This window comes from Xyrauchen texanus, chromosome 35 (assembly GCF_025860055.1).
Source record: "Xyrauchen texanus isolate HMW12.3.18 chromosome 35, RBS_HiC_50CHRs, whole genome shotgun sequence".
Lineage (NCBI taxonomy): Eukaryota > Metazoa > Chordata > Actinopteri > Cypriniformes > Catostomidae > Xyrauchen > Xyrauchen texanus.
Window position 1 is genome coordinate 244,501 of NC_068310.1, and position 27,714 is coordinate 272,214.

Sequence of the window (27,714 nt, forward strand, 5' to 3'; positions counted from 1 at the left end):
AAATAAGGAATGGGAAGAAGAAATGATAAAAGTGTCAGAAGGAAGGATGGATGCGAGTAAAATAGTGATATTAGAAGAGAAACTGAAAAAAATAGAAGAGGAAAAGTGCATGGGAGCTAAAATAAGAAGTAGAGCGAAAAATACAGTAGAAGGAGAAAGGAGTACAAAATATTTTTATGATTTGGAAAAAACAAGAACATTTTTATGCTATTTTATTTAAAAAAGATGTTATAAATGAGGAAGATGAAGAGTTTTTATTGAATCAAATTGGAATAAAAGTAAATGAAGGTGATAAGAAAATGTGTGATAAAGAAATAAAAGAAGAAGAAATAAATGAAGCTATAAATCAGTTGAGGAATGAGAAAAGTTCAGGCCTGGATGGTTTACCATCTGAATTTTATAAAGTCTTTAAGAATGTTTTAACACCCATTTTGCATGGTTTATTTATTGATATTTTTAAACAGAAAAAAATTAAGTGAAAGTATGAAGAAAGGAATAATCAAGATTATTTATAAAAATAAAGGGGAAAGAGAAGAGCTTAAAAATTATAGGCCATTGAGCATGTTAAGTACTAACCAGGCCCAGCCCTGTTTGGCTTTCGAGATCAGACGAGTTCGGGCCTGCACAGGGTGTTATGGTCGTAAGCGAGTGCTGCGGCTACCAGCAGGCCATTTAAAGCAAGCGCACTGCACACATCCTTATGCTGCTCTCCCATCATTAAAATATGTCTTGTACTGCAGCTCTAAAAAAGAGACAACAGGCCCTTTCCTCTCAGACATTGTCTATTTTTATTTATTTCTCTTTTTGAAAAGGTAAGTGCCTCCTCTCTATTCATTCAATTTCACAGGAGTCGTCCACAATACCTTTTTCTGCATACCTGTGTCATAGCTTCCATGTGGTTTGCTAAAAGAGGGCATACTCAGCTGCACAATTATATTCTTGTGGCAGAGGGAAAAATATTTCTCCTGTGCCATATTAAAACACTAGGATACTTTCTCTTTGAAATTTCATGACGTAAAGGGAGGCGTGCGTTAATTAATGGGGGAAGCCAATTTAATGGAGGAGGCTCACGCACCTGGGAGGAAAAAAAAGCAAAAAACAGGGTTGTCGGAGAGGAGAAAAGAAGTGGAGTGCCATGTGGAGTGGGGCTCGTGTTTCTGTCGGTTGACGCTTCCAGACGTTCTGGTTTTATTGAGTCGGTGAACTGGCGCAACGCACCTTCACAGATTTCATTCAGCCATCCTTAGAGGAAAGTGCGATCGGGAAAGGGTTCACCTCAGAGTCCACGGCGGTTCCAGACACTCATCCGAGACCTTGGGGGCTGCTACATTCGTTTGGGTCAGTGCAACCAAGCTTTTCCTCCACACAAACATTACCACGCTCTCTCAGAGACGCACATCGTCCGAAATTACACATGCCGGCCGGACACACCCACTTACTATACCAACACACACACACATACTTCCGAGGAGTCTAGCTGACTGATGTTTATTTTGGTTGCTTAAGTATTTTGTCCCTTTTTCTACTAATAACTGCTGAGTTACGGTGTTTGTGTGCTTGGGAGAAAATTGTACTGTTGTGGAAAATCTGTTGTGACGTATGTGCACTGATTCACATTTTTTATGTTTTTTTCCCCCTTTTGCATGTGCGGACAAAAAACAAAACAAAAAAAAAAACACCAAAAAGAAGTAGTGGGGTTTAATATTATGGTACGACTATTGTTATTTTGTTTTATTTGTTTATTTTCCTCTCCATCTGAACCGATTTTGGAGAGAAAGTTGTTGTTCTTTTCTTATACAGCACTGGAATTGCTCACTAATTTTTGACACTGGAATAAGTTTTGTGGCCATTAAAAAGTGATGGGAAGCAAACCCCAAACTATGTCAATTTTGTATTGTGATATGTAACAGGTGGTTGATTATGCTATCCTGGGTTAATTTTTGACAGGCATACACCTGTCTGGCACCCGAACAGCGGCTTAAAATATTTATTGTTGTTTTGAACTGTCTTTTGGGGCCACCACCGTTACAGAGTGGCGCCCAAACAGGGACATGAACTATATGACATGAACTTTATGACATGAACAGTGAAATTTTGAATTGAATGGGGACTTTGAAAAAAAAATGAAGGAAAAAAACTCAGAACCGTGTGATTTTTTTTGTGTGAAAAAAACTGAATTTGTGTGTATGTTAAAAAAAAAAAAAAAAAAAACTGCCCATGGTGAATTTGCAGTTTAATTTCATTTGGGGACTCAGAAAATGTGTGTATTGATGTGTCACTAAACCCAGTTGACTGTGAATAATAATTTGAATTGAATTGCTGAAGAAGTGTGAAAGTGTGGAAAAAAAATAAAAAAAATGTTTTGTCACAGACGCAATATACCATTTACTGATTTTTATTTCAACACTTTTTACACTTATAACATGACCACCCCGATCTCTCCATCCACGTTGGTGGACATTGAGGTCCCTGAAGTGGAAACTCCCATATGGTCACCAGCAGCCCCTGTCTCTTTATTCCCTTACACCCCTAATATGACCCAAATTGAGCCCCCTGGATCCAGAGTGCGATTTGCCACCTCTGCCTTGACTGGCAGCACTCCCATACAAACCCTCACCTGGGAACCACCAAATTCAGACAACATGCAGCTCTGCACAACGCCTGAAACTTCCTCTCCATCTTCTGTGGGACCGCAGGACTTGCAGGACTTGCCCTTTCAACTTCCCACACCTGGCAGAGGATTTCAACAAGTAACTCAGCAAGTACAAGGAGTTTTGGATTCCTTAAAGGAGTCAAGCCAGAGACAAGAGAGGGAAATTATTCAACTTACCCAGGAGGTAAAGACCAAGTTTTTTCAACAAGCGACTCATATTTCCAACATGGTAACTAAGATGGAGGATAACCATCAACAGCTACAAAAGTGTATCTCCGATAACAAAGAACAGGTGGAAAGTGAGATGGACCAATGGACCAAAGCTACCAAACATATGATTGCAGAAGAATTGACAAATGTGAAGGCTACTCTTGTATCTGAGGTGCGTTTCTTGGTTGAACAGCTTCAGGTAGAAATCCAAAAAGACCTGAAAGACATGCGCAAGAATCTGCAAATGAGTCAAGATCAACTTAATAAAGAGTTTCAACAAGGGAAAAACAAATGGAGGAGCTTTGCACTGACTTTCAAAAATTTCAGTCAGAAGTGAACAAAAAAATCGAAGTGCAGATAACTGACAGAACTGACCAACCAAAAGAGGCATCCCTAACTATACCTGCAGCAACCGATAGTTCTTTTTCCTCACCACCCAGCCCAGAAGCAGCCGCCATCACATCTTCCACTACCACGACAGCTAAAAGTGATCATCTTTGACTAACATTTCCCACATTTGGAAAGCCCTCCGATGACTCAGACCTTTTGAGTTATTTGACTCGATGTCAAGACTTTTTGGCATTACACCCCTTGTCAGACGTGGATCTTTTGGCTACTTTTCATACAGTCTTACATGGAACTGCTCGTGACTGGTGGGAAGTTGCCCGCTCTTCCATTGTCTCTTGGACTGAATTTGAGGCAGCTTTCCTCTCTGCTTTTCTTTCAGAGGACTATGAGGACGAGTTAGCTGAGCGAGTCAGGACAAGGACTCAAGGAGAGCGAGAATGTATTAGGGACTTTGCTTTCTCATACCGGGCATTGTGCAAGAGATGGAAAAGCACATTAACGGAGTGTGAAATTGTGAAAATGATTCAAAAAAATATTAAACCTCACCTCACCAGTCAGATACGCAATCGAGTTTTTACAGTGGAGGAGTTGGTGAAGTTAGGCCATCAATTAGAAAAGGACTATGAGCAGCAATTCCGGTATGATGGAGGTGTACACCCTAAACAGCAGGCTATGGCACCTCGAGCTCCTGTTAATCGCTCTATGGACAAGTCCCAAGTTCAGTGCTGGCGGTGTAAAGGACATCATTCCCCAGGAAATTGTCCCTTTTTTACCTCATCTTTTTCAAGTCAGCCATCTCATCAGCATCAACCTTCTCAGAACAAACGACCCCCTCAAAATCAAAAACCGGGTGGGTTACCCTCCCACAATTCCATCTCCGCCACGACTGCATCCCCCATCACTGCCAACCTTGAGACGAAGCAGGTTACTGACAGCAAACAGTCAACAGTACCCCAACAGCTTGTTGTCCCAGTCACCATTGGCACATGGAAGGGTAAAGCTATCGTGGACACTGGAGCTAGCTATACTCTTATACATGAGAGTTTGTGGAAGGAACTTACCCCCCAGGAGAGTCTCCATCCATGGACCTTAGGGCCTCTCTACTTAGCAAATGGCGAGACCGAAGTTCCACTGGGGTGGATAAATGTGCAGATTACCCTTCATAACACCAATATTTCGATGCAGGCTGTAGTTCTTACCTCAACATCGCTGATATATGTAGCAGTGTTGGGATTAGACTTCATCTTCCTGAGCGGCCTCCAATTTAATGTCTCGGAAAGGAAATATACTTTCCAATGTTCTCCTGAGGAGGAATATTATTTCCAACTAGGCCACGCAAGTATTCCTGCAAGCAGAGTTCCATGTCAGCGAAGACAAAAGAAATCTAAAAGCTCTCAACAAAATCTGTCCTTGTTAAGTTCTGTTCCTCCTCCCCAACCTCTATTGGCCTCTCGAGATGCAGACCCTAGCCATGCAGAGGATCAAGTCGTAATTGACCGTGCATTAAAAGAAGCAACGTTACCTCACAATGAAGAAGTCCAATTACGTCACATCTTGCAGACACATCAGGTTGTGTGTACTCGCCGACCGGGACGTACAAATGTTCTTCAGCACTGCCTGTACACTCGACATCAGGTACCTGTTAAACAACGCCCTTATCGGCTCACCCCTGCAAAGCAAACTATAGTAAAAGAACAGATTGAAGACATGTTAAAGGCTGGCATCATAGAACCATCTTATTCAGCATGGGCATCCCCAGTTGTTTTGGTTCCAAAAAAAAGATGGTAGTCTCAGGTTCTGCGTTGACTATAGAAAAGTCAATGCCCTCACTGAAAGTGATGCATATCTGATTCCCAACATCACGGAGATCCTGGAGTCGCTCGCTGGTGCAGCCATTTTTTCGACTTTAGATCTGAATAGCGGTTATTGGCAGGTACCCATGGAACCTGAGAGTAAGTCAAAGACCGCCTTCATCATGACAGTGGGGTTGTACCATTTCAATGTCATGCCTTTTGGTCTAAAAAATGCACCAGCAACTTTTCAAAGGCTGATGGAGATAGTCTTTAGAGGATTGCTTGGAACCATTTGTTTCATCTATATCGACGATATCATCGTTTACGCCCCATCTGTGGCCCAACATTTTCTTAACATCCAGACCATCCTGCAGAGTTTACAAACAGCTGGTTTGACGTTAAACCTAAAGAAGTGCAAGTTCTGTCTTCAGGAGTTTACCTTAAAGAGGTCCAGCGCTTCCTGGGATTGGCTGGGTGGTACCATCGATTTGTGGCAGACTTCTCGAGGATCGCAGAGCCTCTCAACACCCTAAAAAAGAAAGGACAATCGTTTCTTTGGACATCGCAATGCCAACAAGCTTTTGAGCATTTAAAAACATGCCTTACATTGCCACCTATCCTTGGACATCCCAATCTCCAACTACCTTTTTCAGTGTACACGGATGCAAGCGACATTGGCTTGGGTGCTGTGTTGACTCAGCGGAAAGAACAAGGCAGTGAGGAAGTGATTGCTTATGCCAGTAGGACTCTAAATAAAGCTGAGATTAACTATTCCACCACAGAAAAGGAATGTCTTGCAGTGGTGTGGGCAGTGGACAAATGGCAGCATTACTTAGAACCCCGATTGTTCACGGTGATCACAGCCATACCTCGTTGCAGTGGGTGATGAGTTCCACGAAAACAACTAGCCGACTCATCAGATGGGCTCTCCGACTACAAAGGTTCGACTTTGTGATGGAGTACAGGAAAGGAAAGTTGAATGTAGCACCTGATGCTCTTTCACGAATGTACCACATACCTGGATGTAATGTGTACACCAGTCAAAAAGAGGAGACTGAGTTTCCGATCTCCCCTGAAAACCTCTGGAATGAACAACATCAGGATCCTGAAATCAGTAAAATATTTCAGGCACTTGCAGAGAACGAACTCCCAGAGAAGGAACAATATGTAGTATTGGAAGACAAATTGTATTGTACCACTCACCTGACCAACAACCAAGTCCACTATCGTGTTGTCATTCCCAGCCGCCTTGTGCCCAAAATTCTCCAATACTATCATTCCAGTCCCTTCAGTGGACATCTGGGAATTTTCAAGACATATAAAAGGGTACAAGACGTTGCCTACTGGCCGGGCATGTGGACGGACATCAAGAAACATGTCAAAAGGTGTGTAAAAGTGACAACAAGAAACCAGCAGGAAAACTTCAACCTATTACTACATCACGACCCAATGGCCCTGTCCCAAATGGTGCACTTCATGCGGACTTTCGGTCTCGTGGACTTAAATTGCGCGTGCTCGCTGAGTCTACGAGTCCGTAGGCCATCCCTTTTAGCATTTTAACGCTCTGAAGTGTGCTCAGCAGCGCCCCCTTTGTACCCTTGAAGCGGTCTTCCACGAAGCCCGCATAGATCCAGGCTTCACGCACTTCAAGTACCCAGGAGTCCTTGCGAAAGGCCAATCAGACAACTGGTGTGAAGAGCGCTTTCGCTCACGGACACAGACAATTGATAACATGGCTGAGAAAAAATATTTAAGTGTAAGTATCATTCTGGTTTTTATGACTGTGTACATTTTACCAGTTGTTACCTACAGTTTATACAAACATTATGGTCATCGACCAGTGGTTGATGTCTCAAACATAGTAATAGCGTGCTGAATAATAGGCTGATCGCATAACGATTCATTATATAGAACCGAATGGCAGGGCTTTACTGAGTCATATGTAAGTGAAGTATGGATATTTAAACCTGTAAATTCATGTGAAACTCACGCACATTTGCATTATGTGTTAAAATTGTAATCTTAGTTCAAATGGAACAGTATTATTATGTACACCTGTATACATCATTTAAATAAGCATGTATCTATTGTCTAATGCCCAGGTGGCATACACAATATCAAAATATAGAACAGTAAAAGGAAGCCGTGTAGTTGCCATGGAGATAAGATTTGGGAAAAGAAAATAAATCTGTTTTTTGCATCTAAATAGTATTGCAGTACTGCATAATATTTGTATGTGAATATGATATTTGTGATATTTATCTATTAAAGGGACTGATGAGATGACTTTTAAGTTTATTTGTCTCCGTATGGAGAGGGATAAGTCTTTCACAGGCATGAGGAATGCATCTGCCCAAGGGTTTGAGTAAGTGTGAAGTGTGTTCGGCACTTTTGGAACTGCAAGGTATTGAACATGGTTTACACATAATTAGGGAGATTATTAAGGATATGGGACTGCAAGACAAACTCAATCCACAACAAGCCAAAAAAAAATGGGAAAACCTTAAAAGAAAATATAAGGTATTCTCAATACACACTCTACAAACACAACTAGGTAATTGTTACAGATTTGAGCCAAAATAAACCAGTTTAAGCTGTAATATTTACAAAGAACAATTTTCTATAAACATATTTGTTAATATTACTATTAATACTGCTGTAGGATTTGTGCCTGCCCAAGACAGGGTCTGGAACAGATGAAGGAGAGGTGACAGCAGCATCATGGCCTTTTTTCGAGGCCATGCATGAAGCCATTGGCCAAAGACCAAGCATGCTGCCTGTGGCCACCTTTTCTTCTGGTCCCAGTGCACAAATTTCACCATCATATATGGCACGTCCCTCAAGTGCTGTAGTTGCAGACTGCCTGCAGCCTCTCTCTACCCCTTCTGATTCAGAACCAGCAGTGAAGGATGCAGTAAGACCAGGGTCATCAGGGGCTGAAGAAAGTGTAGGTCCAGTAGCAGAAGAGATTCCCGGACCATCTTCCAGGCCAAGTGGAGGAAAGAGTAAAAGCCCCTCCAAAAGAAAGAGGCGAAGCGAGCTTACTTCACTTGAAGTTATAAAGGAAATCGCTGAGAAACAGGACCGCCATCAGATGGAGTCAGACGCAAGAGAGGAAGAGCGGGTTGTGAGGGCAGAGAAGCAGATGGACCAGATGCTGACCATCTTAACCAAATTAGTGGATCATGTAGCAAAAAAGTAAATAAGTTTAGCAACAGTTCTGTTGTTGTTGTTTATTGTTAGGTTATAGTACAATGAGTGTTATATATTTTTTTAAGTTATTGTTCATGTTACTGTTATGCTGTTTTGGGTTTGTATATTAAACAAACGTTCTTGAGAATTCTAATTTGCTTTTATTGTCTCCACATTACTTTTTTTTTTTAAAATAAGAAACCTTAGAAATAATAAAGTGAAACAAATGTAATTGACACCAAGTAATGGAAAATAAAGTTATACAATTTTATTAAGTGCACAATATTAAATGTTCTTCAACATGTACAATACAAACTGAGGTAGATGTACACAAAATCTTGTATTTTTCAACTATTCAAAGGCAATAATCAAAAGGAACTTCAAGTTCCTTTTGATAATATAAAAATATATAACACAGTAATTACTGATTGTAAAACAAATAATACAATCTTTTTGCAGTCACTGAGTGTCACCAATGAAAATAAAGTTGTTCAGTTTTGTAAGTGCAATACAAATAATTAAATACAATAAATGTACAATAACAAAAAAGAGTTAGATGTATACAAAATATTTTCGTTCTCAACAGAACTATTCAAAGGATTAAACCCCATATAAAAATTACTACTAAAATGAAATAAACTCTCCATCAAGGACATCAAAGAATAACATCTGTTCTGCTCAATCAAAGAGTGTAATCATGCTCCATCAGTGGAAGTTGGACACCAACAGGAGCAGAAACCCGTGCAGCCAGCCTGTCCCTGAACTGGACTCCAGACCTTTCCACAAAAAAATGCTGCATCAGGAGAAGGTGGGGATGGGACGTCAGGATCCTCTGCATCCTCTGCACCCTCAGGCTCAAGCACATCACCATGCGTTAAACATACATTATGCAGGAATGCACATGCAATCACTACTTCAGTGCAGAAGCCCACTTTCACCTCCAAAGCTGAGAACAATGTTCTCCTCCATCTTGCTTTCATCATTCCAAAAGCTCGCTCAATAATTGTGCGGCCTCGTGAATGGCACCGGTTGAACCTCTCCTGCACTGGTCCTTGTAAGGGCATCTTAAATGGTGTGACAACGCGAATGGGCGCATCAATACATGGATACCCACCGTCACCTAGAAGAAAATAACCAGATGGAGGATACTCAGCATTGTAGTAAAGTGGACTGTTTTTAAAAACACGTGTGTCATGAACAGATCCTGGGTAGCCAACAAAAATATTCAGAAAACGACCCTTTGAATCACAAACAGCCTGCAGTTGTATGCTATAAAACTGTTTGTAATTAAAATAATCCTCTTTATTGCGTCCTGGTGGCTTGATCCTGATGTGGCAGTCATCAATTGCTCCAACAGCCTTTTGGAACGCAGGATGCCGTGCCAGTTCTGCAAATCCATGCCCAACTGCGTAAAGTTGTCCTGGGTGAGGATAGCAAATTACCCTGCCTGCTGCCACTACACTCTTTATTTGACAGGCAATTTTATGCACAACTCTGCACACAGTTGATTTTGGAACAGAAAATGTCCGTGATGCAACTCTGTAGGACAATGCGTGCGCAAGCCAGTACACAAAAACAAGCACTTCCAACTGCTGTGCCCATCCATGGTCATGCGGTGTCATTTCCATAAGAATCTGACTAAGACCATTAATTGATTCTCTGTTGAGACGGTAGTCAGGACGCGTGACTCTTTCTGCATCAAAATAAATGTGAAGCACCGGCATAGCTCGGTTTAATCCTGCGTATCGAACCAACGGACTGACCTGTAAATAACATAACATAACATAACATAAGATTTTATTTCGGTCCTCGCAGACAATCAGTCATAAAAAAATAAAGTTTTACATAATAACCGAAAAAGGTGTAGCCTAGGCTTAAGCCACTGCTTATTAAGCCTACCCTTTATAGCTACAAAATTAGCAATCAAATGGAATGAGCGTCACCTTTCACTGGTATTGATTAATACAAGACAAAGAAAAGAAAAGAAAAAGAGAAAAAACGACATAAAAAATACAAAGTACACATAAAAAATATAAAATACATATATATATATGTATATAAAGAAAAAAGAAAATTAAACAGTAAATCAAATAATAATGACTTAATACAGTAACGAATTTTGACAAGTTATATGTTTATCTACAAAGTCAATAACATTTACTTGCTTACCCTTTCCTCCGTGCATAACATTAGCATTTGTATGCATGAAAAATAATCTTGTCTTCTACGACGTCGGAGCGTATAAATGTGATTTCTCTGCATGGCAAGCCATCTCACAAACACAATAGTAAAAACAACAACAATAGGCAGCATATTTCCCCGAACCGAACCTGCAGCCCCTGTCCAACAATAACCACGCTTCACGATCGAGTCTGTCCCAAAAATACTTCTCAATGCGCCCTTGTGGACTTGCGCGAGGGGCCCTATAAGTCTGCACTACATGACGTCACCGAAGTGTGGACTCTGAGGAAGTCCACAAGTCCGGAGTGTGCCATTTGGGACATGGCCAATGAAATGTTAGGAGTGGATGTTATGGGCCCCCTGCCTAAAAGCACAAAACAACACGAGTATTTACTCGTCTTTGTTGACTATTTTTCTCGATGGGTTGAACTCTTTCCTCTGCGACAAGCCACTGCTCAGAATATTGCAGAAATTCTGCGAAGAGAAGTGTTAACTCGATGGGGCGTGCCTGATTACATCCTGTCCGACAGAGGAACACAATTTGTATCTGCATTATTCACTGAATTGTGTGCGAGGTGGAGTGTGACACACAAACTCACCACCGCTTACCACCCGCAGACGAATATGACGGAAAGAGTCAACCGTACTCTGAAGTGCATGATGGCTTCTTTTGTGGAAGATAATCATAAAAGTTGGGACCACTATCTGCCTGAGTTTCGTTTTGCACTTAATACCGCAGTTCAGGAGATTATTGGGATGTCACCCGCTGAGCTCCATCTGGGCAGGAAACTTCACAGTCCATTGGACAAATTGTTGCAGGGGCACAACCTTTCACCCTCGGGTCCTTCATATGATGTGGTTCATCAGTTGTCTCAATTACAGAGAAAGGCCGTGGAAAACTGCAAGAAAGCCCAAACGAGACAATTGAGAGGTTATAACAAGAACAGAAGGGATGTCACCTTCGGGGAGAAGGATCGTATATGGATCCGAAACTTCCCTCAATCCAGTTCACACCGAAATTTTACTGCTAAGCTGGCCCCGAGGTGGAAGGGACCATATCGTATAATCAGACAGTTAGGTCCTGTGAACTATCAAGTTGCACTGGAAAGCACAGGAGAGGATGTGCGCAATGTACATGTTTGCAATATGAAACCGTGTTTTCCTACAGCAAAAGAAGTAGAAGGTCATACTCAGAAAAAACTCCGGGAAATTTTCCATGATACCTCAGACGAGGACGAAGATTTTCTCGGTTTTTAGAGTTTTTTCTCTTTACAACTTTGCGTTGTCTTCTCAAGGGGGAGAGAGTGTGGCAGAGGGAAAAATATTTCTCCTGTGCCATATTAAAACACTAGGATACTTTCGCTTTGAAATTTCATGACGTAAAGGGAGGCGTGCGTTAATTAATGGGGGAAGCCAATTTAATGGAGGAGGCTCACGCACCTGGGAGGAAAAAAAACAAAAAACAAGTGACTCACAAGTGAATGCAGATCTCGTGAGAGGGTTGTCGGAGAGGAGAAAAGAAGTGGAGTGCCATGTGGAGTGGGGCTCGTGTTTCTGTCGGTTGATGCTTCCAAGACGTTCTGGTTTTATTGAGTCGGTGAACTGGCGCAACGCACCTTCACGGATTTCATTCAGCCGTCCTTAGAGGAAAGCGTGATCGGGAAAGGGTTCACCTCAGAGTCCACGGCCGTTCCAGACACTCATCCGAGACCTTGGGGGCTGCTGCATTCGTTTGGGTCAGTGCAACCAAGCTTTTCCTCCACACAAACATTACCACGCTCTCTCAGAGACGCACATCGTCTGAAATTACACATGCCGGCCGGACACACCCACTTACTATACCAACACACACACACACACACACATACTTCCGAGGAGTCTAGTTGACTGATGTTTATTTTGGTTGCTTAAGTATTTTGTCCCTTTTTCTACTAATAACTGCTGAGTTACGGTGTTTGTGTGCTTGGGAGAAAATTGTACTGTTGTGGAAAATCTGTTGTGACGTATGTGCACTGATTCACATTTTGTATGTTTTTTCCCCCTTTTGCATGTGCGGACAAAAAACAAAACAAAAAAAAACCCCAAAAAGAAGTAGTGGGGTTTAATATTATGGTACGACTATTGTTATTTTGTTTTATTTGTTTATTTTCCTCTCCATCTGAACCGATTTTGGAGAGAAAGTTGTTGTTCTTTTCTTATACAGCACTGGAATTGCTCACTAATTTTTGACACTGGAATAAGTTTTGTGGCCATTAAAAAGTGATGGGAAGCAAACCCCAGACTATGTCAATTTTGTATTGTGATATGTAACATTGATTACGATTATGCTATCCTGGGTTAATTTTTGACAGGCATACACCTGTCTGGCACCTGAACAGCGGCTTAAAATATTTATTGTTGTTTTGAACTGTCTTTTGGGGCCACCACCGTTACATGCTTAAAACATAATAATAATCCAGTGGCCAAAGAAAACTCTTCTCTACTTAAAAAATGACCTCAGGATGCTTTCTTTCGGATGTGTCCACCAAATTTTGGAAGCACTGCACTTTGTTTGTACTTTCCTACTCTGTATGTTGCAGTCAAGAAAGAGCAACAAAAAAAAAACCCTCTACTGCTTTCTGTAGGAGGCAAGATAAATGAGCAGGCTGTCCTTTGCCACAGAGAAAGCTAAATGAAAGAAAATCAATCAAACAACCAATTTCCAAGGATAAATAAATAAATCCCAGTTGAGCCAGGGGGGAGTGTATGAGTTAAAACAAACAAGGAAAAGCAAAATCTTTCAGCACCTGGTATTCCCAGGAAGTCTCCCATCCAAGTACTAACCAGACCCAGCCCTGTTTGGCTTCCAAGATCAGACGGGTTCGGCATGCACAGGGTGGTATGGCCGCAAGCCAGTGCTGCGGCTACCAGCAGGCCATTTAAAGCAAGCGCACTGCACGCATCCTTATGCTGCTCTCCCATCATTAAAATATGTCTTGTACTGCAGCTCTAAAAAGAGACAACAGGCCCTTTCCTCTCAGACATTTTCTATTTTTTATTTATTTCTCTTTTTGAAAAGGTAAGTGCCTCCTCTCTATTCATTCAATATCACAAGAGTCGTCCACAATACCTTTTTCTGCATACCTGTGTCATAGCTTCCATGTGGTTTGCTAAAAGAGGGCATACTCAGCTGCACAATTATATGCTTAACACATAATAATAATCCAGTGGCCAAAGAAAACTCTTCTCTACTTAAAAAATGACCTCGGGATGCTTTCTTTCAGATGTGTCCACCAAATTTTGGAAGCACTGCACTTTGTTTGTACTTTCCTACTCTTTATGTTGCAGTCAAGAAAGAGCAACAAAAAAAAACCCTCTACTGCTTTCTGTAGGAGGCAAGATAAATGAGCAGGCTGTCCTTTGCCACAGAGAAAGCTAAATGAAAGAAAATCAATCAAACAACCAATTTCCAAGGATAAATAAATAAATCCCAGTTGAGCCAGGGGGGAGTGTATGAGTTAAAACAAACAAGGAAAAGCAAAATCTTTCAGCACCTGGTATTCCCAGGAAGTCTCCCATCCAAGTACTAACCAAACCCAGCCCTGTTTGGCTTCCAAGATCAGACGGGTTCGGCATGCACAGGGTGGTATGGCCGCAAGCCAGTGCTGCGGCTACCAGCAGGCCATTTAAAGCAAGCGCACTGCACGCATCCTTATGCTGCTCTCCCATCATTAAAATATGTCTTGTACTGCAGCTCTAAAAAAGAGACAACAGGCCCTTTCCTCTCAGACATTTTCTATTTTTTATTTATTTCTCTTTTTGAAAAGGTAAGTGCCTCCTCTCTATTCATTCAATATCACAGGAGTCGTCCACAATACCTTTTTCTGCATACCTGTGTCATAGCTTCCATGTGGTTTGCTAAAAGAGGGCATACTCAGCTGCACAATTATATGCTTAACACATAATAATAATCCATTGGCCAAAGAAAACTCTTCTCTACTTAAAAAATGACCTCAGGACGCTTTCTTTCGGATGTGTCCACCAAATTTTGGAAGCACTGCACTTTGTTTGTACTTTCCTACTCTGTATGTTGCAGTCAAGAAAGAGCAAAAAAAAACAAACCCTCTACTGCTTTCTGTAGGAGGCAAGATAAATGAGCAGGCTGTCCTTTGCCACAGAGAAAGCTAAATGAAAGAAAATCAATCAAACAACCAATTTCCAAGGATAAATAAATAAATCCCAGTTGAGCCAGGGGGGAGTGTATGAGTTAGGGAACCTAGGCGCTTCGACGGATGTTGGCCCATTCAAATAAGTTGCAATATGACACATAGGCGGTGCGATGGACTGTACGCCTGAATTTGGATCCAAATTGCCACTTAAGCGGATGGCGAGTCAGCGTTTTGGCCCTAATTGCGCATAAGAAGCAATTATTGCGCAATAGGCTGTTGGTTGACACCACCGGAGGCGCTCTTGCACTGCGAATGAAACGAACGTCCACCGAACGGCCTATTTCGTCCACCCAGGTGTCTATCCTTCGTTATTTCGTCCACCTATCAGCCTTAAGTGCCACCTAGGTGACTACTCAGTCTTCCTCTCGTCCCACGAACAGCCTATTCGTCCACCTAAGTGCCTATTTTTCATCATTGTGCCTAAAGCGCCACCTAAGTGGCTACTCTTCACCGTGGTCTTCCTCACGTCCCACGAACAGCCTATTCGTCCACCTAAGTGCCTATTTTTCGTCATTGTGCCTAAAGCGCCACCTGAGTGACTACTCTTCACCGTGGTCTTCCTCACGTCCCACGAACAGCCTATTCGTCCACCTAAGTGCCTATTTTTCATCATTATGTCCACGAAGTGCCTAAAGTGACTACTCTTCACCGTAGTCTTCCTCACGCCCCACCGAACAGCCTATTCGGTCCACCTAAGTGCCTATTTTTCATCATTGTGCCTAAAGCGCCACCTAAGTGGCTACTCTTCACCGTAGTCTTCCTCACGTCCCACGAACAGCCTATTCGTCCACCTAAGTGCCTATTTTTCATCATTGTGCCTAAAGCGCCACCTAAGTGGCTACTCTTCACCGTAGTCTTCCTCACGTCCCACGGACAGCCTATTCGTCCACCTAAGTGCCTATTTTTCATCATTGTCCACGAAGTGCCTAAAGTGACTACTCTTCACCGTAGTCTTCCTCTCGTCCCACAAACAGCCTATTCGTCCACCTAACTGCCTATTTTTCCCAAAATCGACCCGGGGGGCCCCAAACTTCGCATGCTGGTAGCCTAGGGTCCCCACTGCCACATACTAGGAGGACGAGTCCCTAGAGCGCAGGGAAATACTTTTGACCTTCTTTTTTCAAAATCTCTCACAAAGGCCTCTTCCACTCATAGACAGAAAGACCCTCTCCAAAGGGCCCAGTGAAAATATAGGGTAGGGTTAGGAAACAGACTCGGGGCCCACCTAGGACCCTGAAACCCTGGATCCTGACCCAAGGGCCCCTAGACTACCACCGTGTCAAATTTGGAGCAGCTGCGACCTTTTGACCCCCTGCTTTCCAGACATCCGTCCTGCAACCTATTCGACGTAGGCTGTTCGTTGACACTTGGGCCAATTAAGCACGAAAACGGGTCGAAGGGACACGAGGCTCCAGTCACGGCCCCAGGGGCCCCTGACGAGGCGTGGGTGTCAATTTCGGGCCAAACGGAGTCATCGGCTGCTGTTTGGCCCCCGGGGGTCCGAGGGGCCCCAAACTTCGCATCCTGGTAGCCTAGGGTCCCCACTGCCACATACTAGGAGGACGAGTCCCTAGAGCGCAGGGAAATATTTTTGACCTTTTGACCCCTGCTTTCCAGACGTCCGTCCTGCAACCTATTTGATGTAGGCTGTTCGTTGACACTTGGGCCAATTAAGCATGAAAACAGGTCGAAGGGACACAAGGCTCCAGTCACCGCCCCAGGGGCCCCTGACGAGGCGTAGGTGTCAATTTCGGGCCAAACGGAGTCATCGGCTGCTGTTTGGCCCCCGGGGGTCCGAGGGGCCCCAAACTTCGCATCCTGGTAGCCTAGGGTCCCCACTGCCACATACTAGGCGGACGAGTCCCTAGAGCGCAGGGAAATATTTTTGACCTTATTTTTTCAAAATCTCTCACAAAGGCCTCTTCCACTCATAGACAGAAAGACCCTCTCCAAAGGGCCCAGTGAAAATATAGGGTAGGGTTAGGAAACAAACTCTGGGCCCACCTAGGACCCTGAAACCCTGGATCCTGACCCAGGGGCCCCTGGACTACCACCGTGTCAAATTTTTAGCAGCTGCGACCTTTTGACCCCTGCTTTCCAGACGTCCGTCCTGCAACCTATTCGACGTAGGCTGTTCGTTGACACCTGGGCCAATTAAGCACGAAAACGGGTCGAAGGGACACGAGGCTCCAGACACAGCCCCAGGGGCCCCTGACGAGGCGTGGGTGTCAATTTCGGGCCAAACGGAGTCATCGGCTGCTGTTTGGCCCCCGGGGTCCGAGGGGCCCCAAACTTCTCATCCTGGTAGCCTAGGGTCCCACTGCCACATACTAGGAGGACGAGTCCCTAGAGCGCAGGGAAATATTTTTGACCTTTTGACCCCTGCTTTCCAGATGTCCGTCCTGCAACCTATTCGATGTAGGCTGTTCGTTGACACTTGGGCCAATTAAGCACGAAAACGGGTCAAAGGGACACGAGGCTCCAGACACGGCCCCAGGGGCCCCTGACGAGGCGTGGGTGTCAATTTCGGGCCAAACGGAGTCATCGGCTGCTGTTTGGCCCCCGGGGGTCCGAGGGGCCCAAAAACTTCGCATCCTGGTAGCCTAGGGCCCCCACTGCCACATACTAGGAGGGTGAGTCCCTAGAGCGCAGGGAAATATTTTTTACCTTCTTTTTTCAAAATCTCTCACAAAGGCCTCTTCCACTCATAGACAGAAAGACCCTCTCCAAAGGGCCCAGTGAAAATATAGGGTAGGGTTAGGAAACAGACTCGGGGCCCACCTATGACCCTGAAACCCTGGATCCTGACCCAGGGGCCCCTGGACTACCACCGTGTCAAATTTGGAGCAGCTGCGACCTTTTGACCCCTGCTTTCCAGACGTCTGTCCTGCAACCTATTCGACGTAGGCTGTTCATTGACACTTGGGCCAATTAAGCATGAAAACAGGTCGAAGGGACACGAGGCTCCAGTCACGGCCCCAGGGGCCCCTGACGAGGCGTGGGTGTCAGTTTCGGGCCAAACGGAGTCATCGGCTGCTGTTTGGCCCCCAAACTTCGCATCCTGGTAGCCTAGTGTCCCCACTGCCACATACTAGGAGGACGAGTCCCTAGAGCGCAGGGAAATATTTTAGACCTTTTGACCCCTGCTTTCCAGACGTCCGTCCTGCAACCTATTCGATGTAGGCTGTTCGTTGACACTTGGGCCAATTAAGCATGAAAACGGGTCGAAGGGACACGAGGCTCCAGTCACGGCCCCAGGGGCCCCTGACGAGGCGTGGGTGTCAATTTCGGGCCAAACGGAGTCATCGGCTGCTGTTTGGCCTCCGGGGGTCCGAGGGGCCCCAAACTTCGCATCCTGGTAGCCTAGGGTCCCCACTGCCACATACTAGGAGGACGAGTCCCTAGAGCGCAGGGAAATATTTTTGACCTTATTTTTTCAAAATCTCTCACAAAGGCCTCTTCCACTCATAGACAGAAAGACCCTCTCCAAAGGGCCCAGTGAAAATATAGGGTAGGGTTAGAAAACAGACTCGGGGCCCACCTAGGACCCTGAAACCCTGGATCCTGACCCAGGGGCCCCTGGACTACCACCGTGTCAAATTTGGAGCAGCTGCGACCTTTTGACCCCTGCTTTCCAGACGTCCGTCCTGCAACCTATTCGATGTAGGCTGTTTGTTGACACTTGGGCCAATTAAGCACAAAAACAGGTCGAAGGGACACGAGGCTCCAGACACGGCCACAGGGGCCCCTGACCAGGCGTGGGTGTCAATTTCGGGCCAAACGGAGTCATCGGCTGCTGTTTGGCCCCTGGGGGTCCGAGGGGTTAGGGTTAGGTTCAGGGTTAGGGTTAGGTTAGGTTTAGGGGTTAGGTTAAGGGGTTAGGTTAAGGGGTTAAGTTTAGGGGTTAAGTTAAGGGGTTAAGTTTAGGGGTTAGGTTAAGAGGTTAGGTTAAGGGGTTAGGTTTAGGGGTTAAGTTAAGGGGTTAAGTTTAGGGGTTAGGTTTAGGGGTTAGGTTTAGGGGTTAGGAAATGTTAGTTAAGGAGGGTAGGCGCTAACCAGTGTGCACAGGCCATCAATGTCGCTCACTTGACTGGATTCACTTCTCATTCAGGCCTTGGGGATATATAGTGCCTAATTTATTGATCCAAATTCTCTCTGCTCTTTTTCTCTGGGGCACGGACCACTGAGGGTTGGCCTGTAGGACCGTGACCCGGAAGGATTCCCATCCGTGTTTAAGAAAATGTTGGACCAGGTAAGTGTTATTTTCTCTTCCTCTCAGAATGTTGTATTTATGTTGCGTCATTCTGACCAGAACGGTGTTGCCCGTTGTTTGCAGGTGATGAGGTAAATGCAGTTTTTACAGTGTACCGTTCCTGATTGGTAAGTACTGAAAACCTCTTTTGTGAACTTGTTTTGTACGTATCTTTTTTGTTCCAAATATTGTCCGTGATGTTTTTGTTTCGTGTTGTGAAGAGGATGGAGTTTGGCTCTAATTAGATAGTCTTGTAAACTTTTGTTTTTTCTAAATGCTGCAATAACTCTGTGGTTCTTCAGTATTTGTGTCTGTCCCAATATGTTCTGGAAGTTGGACTTTACCTCTTTGGTCAGTTTCAGAGCGGCCGAGGAGTAAGTCAGGACAAAGGGGACGCCGGTCCCCTCTGCCTGGGCCCTGCTTGTCAAGTATGATTTAAAAACCTTTCTCAAGAAGGACCTGTTATATCCTCTGGGCCGGAGCGCTTTGAAGAGGATTCATGTCGCTTCTCTGAAGTCCCGTTCCTGGGTGCATATGCGACGGAACCTCAGGAGTAGCGACATGACGAGGCCTGAGTAAGTGTGTTTGGGGTGAAAACTGCTTTTATGTAGTAGGGCATGCGTGTCAGTTTCTTTGAAGAAGACTTTGATGTCCAATTTGTGTGACGAGTTGAAATCTGGACCCTTGTAAGTTGTGGTGTCCAGAAAGTCTACCAATAGGTGACTGGTGGTGGATTATAATTTTATAGATGGGTTATGGTTATTTAGTGTCGCCACAAATTCCTTGAACCCATCTTCAGAGTGAGTCCATACTCCCCAGATATCATCTAGGTACCTAAAATAGTGAAGGGGCTGTTTGTGGCATCAGGATAAGGCCGAAGCCTCCCATTCTGCCATAAATATGTTGGAGTAGGCCGGGGCAAACTTCTTGCCCATCGCCGTGCCTTTAACTTGCAGGAAAAATTCCCCATTGAACTCGAAATCGTTTCTGTTTAAATTGATTTCTAATAATTGGATGAGTTCTTTGTCGGGCCTGGAGGTGTCTGGGTTTTTTGAAAAATATTTTTAAAGGTCATTTTTTTAAGTAGAGAAGAGTTTTCTTTGGCCACTGGATTATTATTATGTGTTAAGCATAGAATTGTGCAGCTGAGTATGCCCTCTTTTAGCAAACCACATGGAAGCTATGACGCAGGTATGCAGAAAAAGGTATTGTGGACGACTCCTGTGAAATTGAATGAATAGAGAGGAGGCACTTACCTTTTCAAAAAGAGAAATAAATAAAAATAGACAATGTCTGAGAGGAAAGGGCCTGTTGTCTCTTTTTTAGAGCTGCAGTACAAGACATATTTTAATGATGGGAGAGCAGCATAAGGATGCGTGCAGTACGCTTGCTTTAAATGGCCTGCTGGTAGGCGCAGCACTCGCTTATGGCCATACCACCCTGTGCAGGCCCGAACTCGTCTTATCTTGGAAGCCAAGCAGGGCTGGGACTGGTTAGTACTTGGATGGGAGACTTCCTGGGAATACCAGGTGCTGTAAGATTTTGCTTTTCCTTGCTTGTTTTAACTCATACACTCCCCCCTGGCTCAACTGGGATTTATTTATTTATCCTTGGAAATTGGTTGTTTGATTGATTTTCTTTCATTTAGCTTTCTCTGTGGCAAAGGACAGCCTGCTCATTTATCTTGCCTCCTACAGAATGCAGTAGAGGGTTTGTTTTTTTTGCTCTTACTTGACTGCAACACACAGAGTAGGAAAGTACAAACAAAGTGCAGTGCTTCCAAAATTTGGTGGACACATCCGAAAGAAAGTGTCCTGAGGTCAGTTTTTAAGTAGAGAAGAGTTTTCTTTGGCCACTGGATTATTATTGTGTTAAGCATATAATTGTGCAGCTGAGTATGCCCTCTTTTAGCAAACCAAATGGAAGCTGTGACACAGGTATGCAGAAAAAGGTATTGTGGACGACTCCTGTGAAATTGAATGAATAGAGAGAAGGCACTTACCTTTTCAAAAAGAGAAATAAATAAAAATAGACAATGTCTGAGAGGAAAGGGCCTGTTGTCTCTTTTTTAGAGCTGCAGTACAAGACATATTTTAATGATGGGAGAGCAGCATAAGAATGCGTGCAGTGCGCTTGCTTTAAATGGCCTGCTGGTAGCCGCAGCACTCGCTTACGGCCATACAACCCTGTGCAGGCCCGAACTCGTCTGATCTTGGAAGCCAAACAGGGCTGGGCCTGATTAGTACTTGAATGGGAGACTTCCTGGGAATACCAGGTGCTGTAAGATTTTGCTTTTCTTTGTTTGTTTTAACTCATACACTCCCCCTGGCTCAACTGGGATTTATTTATTTATCCTTGGAAATTGGTTGTTTGATTGATTTTCTTTCATTTAGCTTTCTCTGTGGCAAAGGACAGCCTGCTCATTTATCTTTTCTCCTACAGAAATCAGTAGAGGGTTTGTTTTTTTTGCTCTTTGTTGACTGCAACATACAGAGTAGGAAAGTACAAACAAAGTGCAGTGCTTCCAAAATTTGGTGGACAAATCCGAAAGAAAGCGTCCTGAGGTCATTTTTTAAGTAGAGAAGAGTTTTCTTTGGCCACTGGATTATTATTATGTGTTAAGCATATAATTGTGCAGCTGAGTATGCCCTCTTTTAGCAAACCACATGGAAGCTATGACACAGGTATGCAGAAAAAGGTATTGTGGACGAATCCTGTGAAATTGAATGAATAGAGAGGAGCCACTTACCTTTTCAAAAAGAGAAATAAATAAAAATAGACTATGTCTGAGAGGAAAGGGCCTGTTGTCTCTTTTATAGAGCTGCAGTACAAGACATATTTTAATGATGGGAGAGCAGCATAAGGATGCGTGCAGTGCGCTTGCTTTAAATGGCCTGCTGGTAGCCGCAGCACTCGCTTACGGCCATACCACCCTGTGCAGGCCCGAACTCGTTTGATCTTGGAAGCCAAACAGGGCTGGGCCTGATTAGTACTTGAATGGGAGACTTCCTGGGAATACCAGGTGCTGTAAGTTTTTTCTTTTCTTTGTTTGTTTTAACTCATACACTCCCCCTGGCTCAACTGGGATTTATTTATTTATCCTTGGAAATTGGTTGTTTGATTGATTTTCTTTCATTTAGCTTTCTCTGTGGCAAAGGACAGCCTGCTCATTTATCTTGCCTCCTACAGAAAGCAGTAGAGGGTTTGTTTTTTTTTTGCTCTTTCTTGACTGCAAAATACAGAGTAGGAAAGTACAAACAAAGTGCAGTGCTTCCAAAATTTGGTGGACACATCCGAAAGAAAGCGTCCTGAGGTCATTTTTTAAGTAGAGAAGCGTTTTCTTTGGCCACTGGATTATTATTATGTGTTAAGCATATAATTGTGCAGCTGAGTATGCCCTCTTTTAGAAACCACATGGAAGCTATGACACAGGTATGCAGAAAAAGGTATTGTGGACGACTCCTGTGAAATTGAATGAACAGAGAGGAGGCACTTACCTTTTCAAAAAGAGAAATATATAAAAATAGACAATGTCTGAGAGGAAAGGGCCTGTTGTCTCTTTTTTATAGGTGCAGTACAAGACATATTTTAATGATGGGAGAGCATAAGGATGCGTGCAGTGCGCTTGCTTTAAATGGCCTGCTGGTAGCCACAGCACTCGCTTACGGCCATACCACCCTGCGCACACCTGTGAGTGACACCAGTTGGTACAATCCAGGAAGTGAGTGGTGGCAGTGGGGAGGGAGAAGCTCTCCTATACTTTTTTGTTCTTTATTGTTTGCTTTGTTAATATATTTTTGATAGTGTTTTCTTATCTTTCAAACCACCTCCCAGCAGCTTGGTGCTGACTGGGGTGGTATTTTTTTCTTTAATATTGGATTAACTGATGGATCTCAAGGAAAACAACATGGAAACGGCTGGAGAAACACGAATGGATTTTGACAAAGGATTGGACAAACGACCACGAGTTGGACAAAGAATAAATGAAGAAGGGAACATAAGAAATGAAAAAAGAAGGAATTATTCTAAAGATGCCACAGTGATTGTTGATTTGGAAGGAGTGCAAGATGGGAAAGCTGAAGATATTATCAAGATGGTGACAGAGAAAATTGTTGGAGGAAATATCTTGGCGGTAAGGCCCAGGCAGGGCAAAGAATATGAAATTACTTTAAGAAATGAGGAGATGTGTGACACGCTATTGGATGGAATAACAATCAAAGGAAAGGGTTGTGGAGTAAGAAAACTGCAGTCAAGGGAATATATGGTATCTTTTATGCATCTGCCTGCTTATCTTGAGGACAAAGACATTTGTAATAAATTGCAAGCGTGGGGAGTGTTCCCAACATCACAAATTAAAAGAAGGGTATATCCTGGCACGGAAGTGGAAGATGGAATGCGATTTGTTCGAGTTGGATTCCCAGATCAAGTGGTCTCCCTACCATATAGCACAAAGTTTGAGACGGTGGAGGGAACACAGTTTTTCCGGGTAATTCATGATCGGCAGGTGAAGACCTGTCGAATGTGTATGAATCCGGGACACATCCTTAAGGACTGTCCGGACTTTAAATGTTACCAATGTGAGGAGCAAGGCCACTTTGCGAGGGACTGTGAAGCAGTAAGGTGCCCAGATTGCCACAAAGTTCTTTACAAATGTGAATGTTGGATGGAAGATGAAGAGGAGGAACCAAATATAGAGGTTGGAACAGAGGAGGAAAGTGAACAAATGCATAAAGAAGCAGAAAAAGCAGAGTCAAATAATGCCAGGGTTGAAGAGTCTGAGGCTGAAGGGGAACTGGAGGAAGGTGGTATACAAGGTGATGTAGGAGAACAAATGCTGTATGAAACAGGGTCACTAAAGTTTACTCCACCAGAGGACAGAGAAGGGGAACAGAACGAAGATCAACAAAGGGAGGATGAACAAAGAGAAGATGAGGAAGAGACTGAGAAACAAAAGATTGAAGGATACAAAAGAGACAGAGAAATGGGTCGTGTGCATAGAAGAAGATCACTCAAGGTAAAGCCAAATGTTGATTCTGCTAAAAAGAGAAAAGAAAAACTGATAGAAAAAACTGTATATAGAGGCAGATTTGAGGTTTTAAGTGGTTTAGAGGAGGAGATGGTAGAAATAATGAAGGGATGATTATTTTGAAATATCTACTGCTCATAATGAGTATAAAAATTGTATCTTGGAATGCAAGAGGTTTGTTGAATGTGACAAAATTTGAAAAAATGAAAGAGATATGTAAAGGAGAAAATATAATTTTATTACAGGAAACAAATTGGAAAGATGAGGTAATAGAGGATTTAAAAAAAAGATGGAATGGTGAAATATTATATAATAACGGTGATGGAATAAAAGGAAGGGGATTGGCAATTTTAATTCAAAAAGATGTGATTGGGAAATGGAATGTTTAGCATTAGAAATAAGTAACGGGGAAGAAACTTTTGTTTTATGCAATGTACATGCGCCAACAGAGGAAAAGGAAAAGAGGCTTTTCTTTAATGTTTTGAGGAGTTTAATAGAAAAGTATAGAAAAGTTATTTTAATGGGGGATTTCAATACGGTTTTTAACCAAATGGATATGGCAGAAGGAATGGTTTATAGATCAGAAGAGCTGAAGTCTTTAATGGAAGAAAATGACTTAATTGATATCTGGAGAGATAGAAATGAAAAAAGAAGGGAATACTCAAGAAGACAATTAGTAGGCAATTTCATATGCAGAACAAGAATTGATTATGTATTAAATACACGATTTTTAGAACAATATATTGAAAAGGTGTATTATAAAGAAACGTCTTTTAGTGATCATAGTCTTGTTTTTATTCAAATGGATTTTAACAGAACACATAGGGGACCAGGAGTGTGGATTTTAAATGCACAATGCATTTTAAATTTGGTGGACACCAAATTTTGCGAGTGCTGCGGCTACCAGCAGGCCATTTAAAGCAAGCGCACTGCACGCATCCTTATGCTTCTTTCGGATGTGTCCTCCAAATATTGGAAGCACTGCACTTTGTTTGTACTTTCCTACTCTGTATGTTGCAGTCAAGAAAGAGCAAAAAAAAAACAAACCCTCTACTGCTTTCTGTAGGAGGCAAGATAAATGAGCAGGCTGTCCTTTGCCACAGAGAAAGCTAAATGAAAGAAAATCAATCAAACAACCAATTTCCAAGGATAAATAAATAAATCCCAGTTGAGCCAGGGGGAGTGTATGAGTTAAATCAAACAAGGAAAAGCAAAATCTTACAGCACCTGGTATTGCCAGGAAGTCTCCCATCCAAGTACTAACCAGGCCCAGCCCTGTTTGGCTTCCGAGATCAGACGAGTTCGGGCCTGCACAGGGTGGTATGGCCGTAAGCCAGTGCTGCGGCTACCAGCAGGCCATTTAAAGCAAGCGCACTGCACGCATCCTTATGCTGCTCTCCCATCAGTAAAATATGTCTTGTACTGCAGCTCTAAAAAAGAGACACCAGGCCCTTTCATCTCAGACATTGTCTAATTTTATTTATTTCTCTTTTTGAAAAGGTAAGTGCCTCCTCTCTATTCATTCAATTTCACAGGAGTCGTCCACAATACCTTTTTCTGCATACCTGTGTCATAGCTTCCATGTGGTTTGCTAAAAGAGGGCAAACTCAGCTGCACAATTATATGCTTAACACATAATAATAATCCAGTGGCCAAAGAAAACTCTTCTCTACTTAAAAAATGACCTCAGGACGCTTTCTTTCGGATGTGTCCACCAAATTTTGGAAGCACTGCACTTTGTATGTACTTTCCTACTCTGTATGTTGCAGTCAAGAAAGAGCAAAAAAAACCCTCTACTGCTTTCTGTAGGAGGCAAGATAAATGAGCAGGCTGTCCTTTGCCACAGAGAAAGCTAAATGAAAGAAAATCAATCAGTCAAACAACCAATTTCCAAGGATAAATAAATAAATCCCAGTTGAGCCAGGGGGGAGTGTATGAGTTAAAACAAACAAGGAAAAGCAAAGTCTTACAGCACCTGGTATTCCCAGGAAGTCTCCCATCCAAGTACTAACCAGGCCCAGCCCTGTTTGGCTTCTGAGATCAGACGAGTTCGGGCCTGCACAGGGTGGTGTGGCCGTAAGCAAGTTCTGCGGCTACCAGCAGGCCATTTAAAGCAAGCGCACTGCACGCATCCTTATGCTGCTCTCCCATCTTTAAAATATGTCTTGTACTGCAGCTCTAAAAAAGAGACAACAGGCCCTTTCCTCTCAGACATTGTCTATTTTTATTTATTTCTCTTTTTGAAAAGCTAAGTGCCTCCTCTCTATTCATTCAATTTCACAGGAGTCGTCCACAATACCTTTTTCTGCATACCTGTGTCATTGCTTCCATGTGGTTTGCTAAAAGAGGGCATACTCAGCTGCACAATTATATGCTTAACACATAATAATAATCCAGTGGCCAAAGAAAACTCTTCTCTACTTAAAAAATGACCTCAGGATGCTTTCTTTCGGATGTGTCCACCAAATTTTGGAAGCACTGCACTTTGTTTGTACTTTCCTACTCTGTATGTTGCAGTCAAGAAAGAGCAAAAAAAACAAACCCTCTACTCCTTTCTGTAGGAGGCAAGATAAATGAGCAGGCTGTCCTTTGCCACAGAGAAAGCTAAATGAAAGAAAATCAATCAAACAACCAATTTCCAAGGATAAATAGATAAATTCCAGTTGAGCCAGGGGGTAGTGTATGAGTTAAAACAAACAAGGAAAAGGAAAAGCAAAATCTTACAGCACCTGGTATTCCCAGGAAGTCTCCCATCCAAGTTCTAACCAGGTCCAGCCCTGTTTGGCTTCTGAAATCAGACGAGTTCGGGCCTGCATTTTTTTATTTTTTTTATTTTTTCATTTTACATACATTTTATTTTTATTTTTTTTAAAGTTTTAAAAGTCTCTTTCACTTCCCGGCAGCTTCCACATTAAATATTTTAGAACACAACAAACATTTGGGGTAAAAACATCATAAAAAGCATTCAACATATTTTCATCTTTAAAATGCACATACAATCTTTCAATATATAATTCTGTTTTCCTTTTAAACACAGTCCAAACATCCAATACGATTTTTTCTTTTTTAGCCACAGTTCTTCTCTCCCATATTGCACTTTTCATTACCATTACACACAGATTAATACATTTTTTGTTTTGACACTGTTTTCCCAACCAAACATCACCACTCTGTTCCATTCCATTACACTTTCATCCCATTCCTCAGTCAAATCTTTAATTAAAACTTTACATTTCCTTAAAAATTACTCCAATTCTTTACAATATAAAAACATATGTAAAATCCACTCTTCCTTTTCCTGGCACACTTTACACAGAGCGTTTTGTTCAATTCCTATTTTGTTTAAAATAGCCTCCGTAAAAACCACTTTATGTCTTATAAAATACTCCAAACATCCCAATTTTGTTTCCACACACATCCCCCTCATGTTTCTCCATTGTAAGGTATGGCGGAGGATCAGTGGCCTTAACAGATTCACGAACAAACAAGAACTTACTGATAAAAACTCCCCTAATTACTGAAATAGCGCCAACCAGTCTCCACAAGCACAATAAATGTATTGACAAAGAGACAATGAACTATTGACAGAGAAACGCATGTGACATCCGCATGCTCACCACGTGCTTATCGTGTGGACAGGAAGGGGGAAACTTTGAACGTAACAATGTGTGTGTGTGTGTTTTTCAGTTAAACACAGAACTGCATATTGCTAATGAAATACGTGTAATCCCTGTATGTTGTGTATTTCTGAGGTATATCAAACTCATTAGAACTGTTTCGTTGTGTGTTTTAAACTCTGAAGCCTCATATTTAATAGCCTCAGAGTGTATATTCCCTTTTTAAGTGTACTA

The 27,714-nt window shown here is 42.8% G+C and overlaps 7 pseudogenes; 3 read left to right on the plus strand and 4 right to left on the minus strand.

Annotated features, from left to right (window-relative positions):
• Positions 1-13,151: 13,151 nt before the first annotated feature.
• Positions 13,152-13,269, minus strand: LOC127629335 (uncharacterized; annotated as a pseudogene).
• A 629-nt stretch (positions 13,270-13,898) lies between these two features.
• LOC127629343 (uncharacterized) lies at positions 13,899-14,016 on the minus strand (annotated as a pseudogene).
• A 6,243-nt stretch (positions 14,017-20,259) lies between these two features.
• LOC127629348 (uncharacterized) lies at positions 20,260-20,378 on the plus strand (annotated as a pseudogene).
• A 627-nt stretch (positions 20,379-21,005) lies between these two features.
• Positions 21,006-21,124, plus strand: LOC127629330 (uncharacterized; annotated as a pseudogene).
• Positions 21,125-21,752: 628 nt separating this feature from the next.
• On the plus strand, positions 21,753-21,871 carry LOC127629379 (uncharacterized; annotated as a pseudogene).
• A 3,207-nt stretch (positions 21,872-25,078) lies between these two features.
• LOC127629383 (uncharacterized) lies at positions 25,079-25,197 on the minus strand (annotated as a pseudogene).
• Positions 25,198-25,826: 629 nt separating this feature from the next.
• Positions 25,827-25,945, minus strand: LOC127629386 (uncharacterized; annotated as a pseudogene).
• Positions 25,946-27,714: the final 1,769 nt, after the last annotated feature.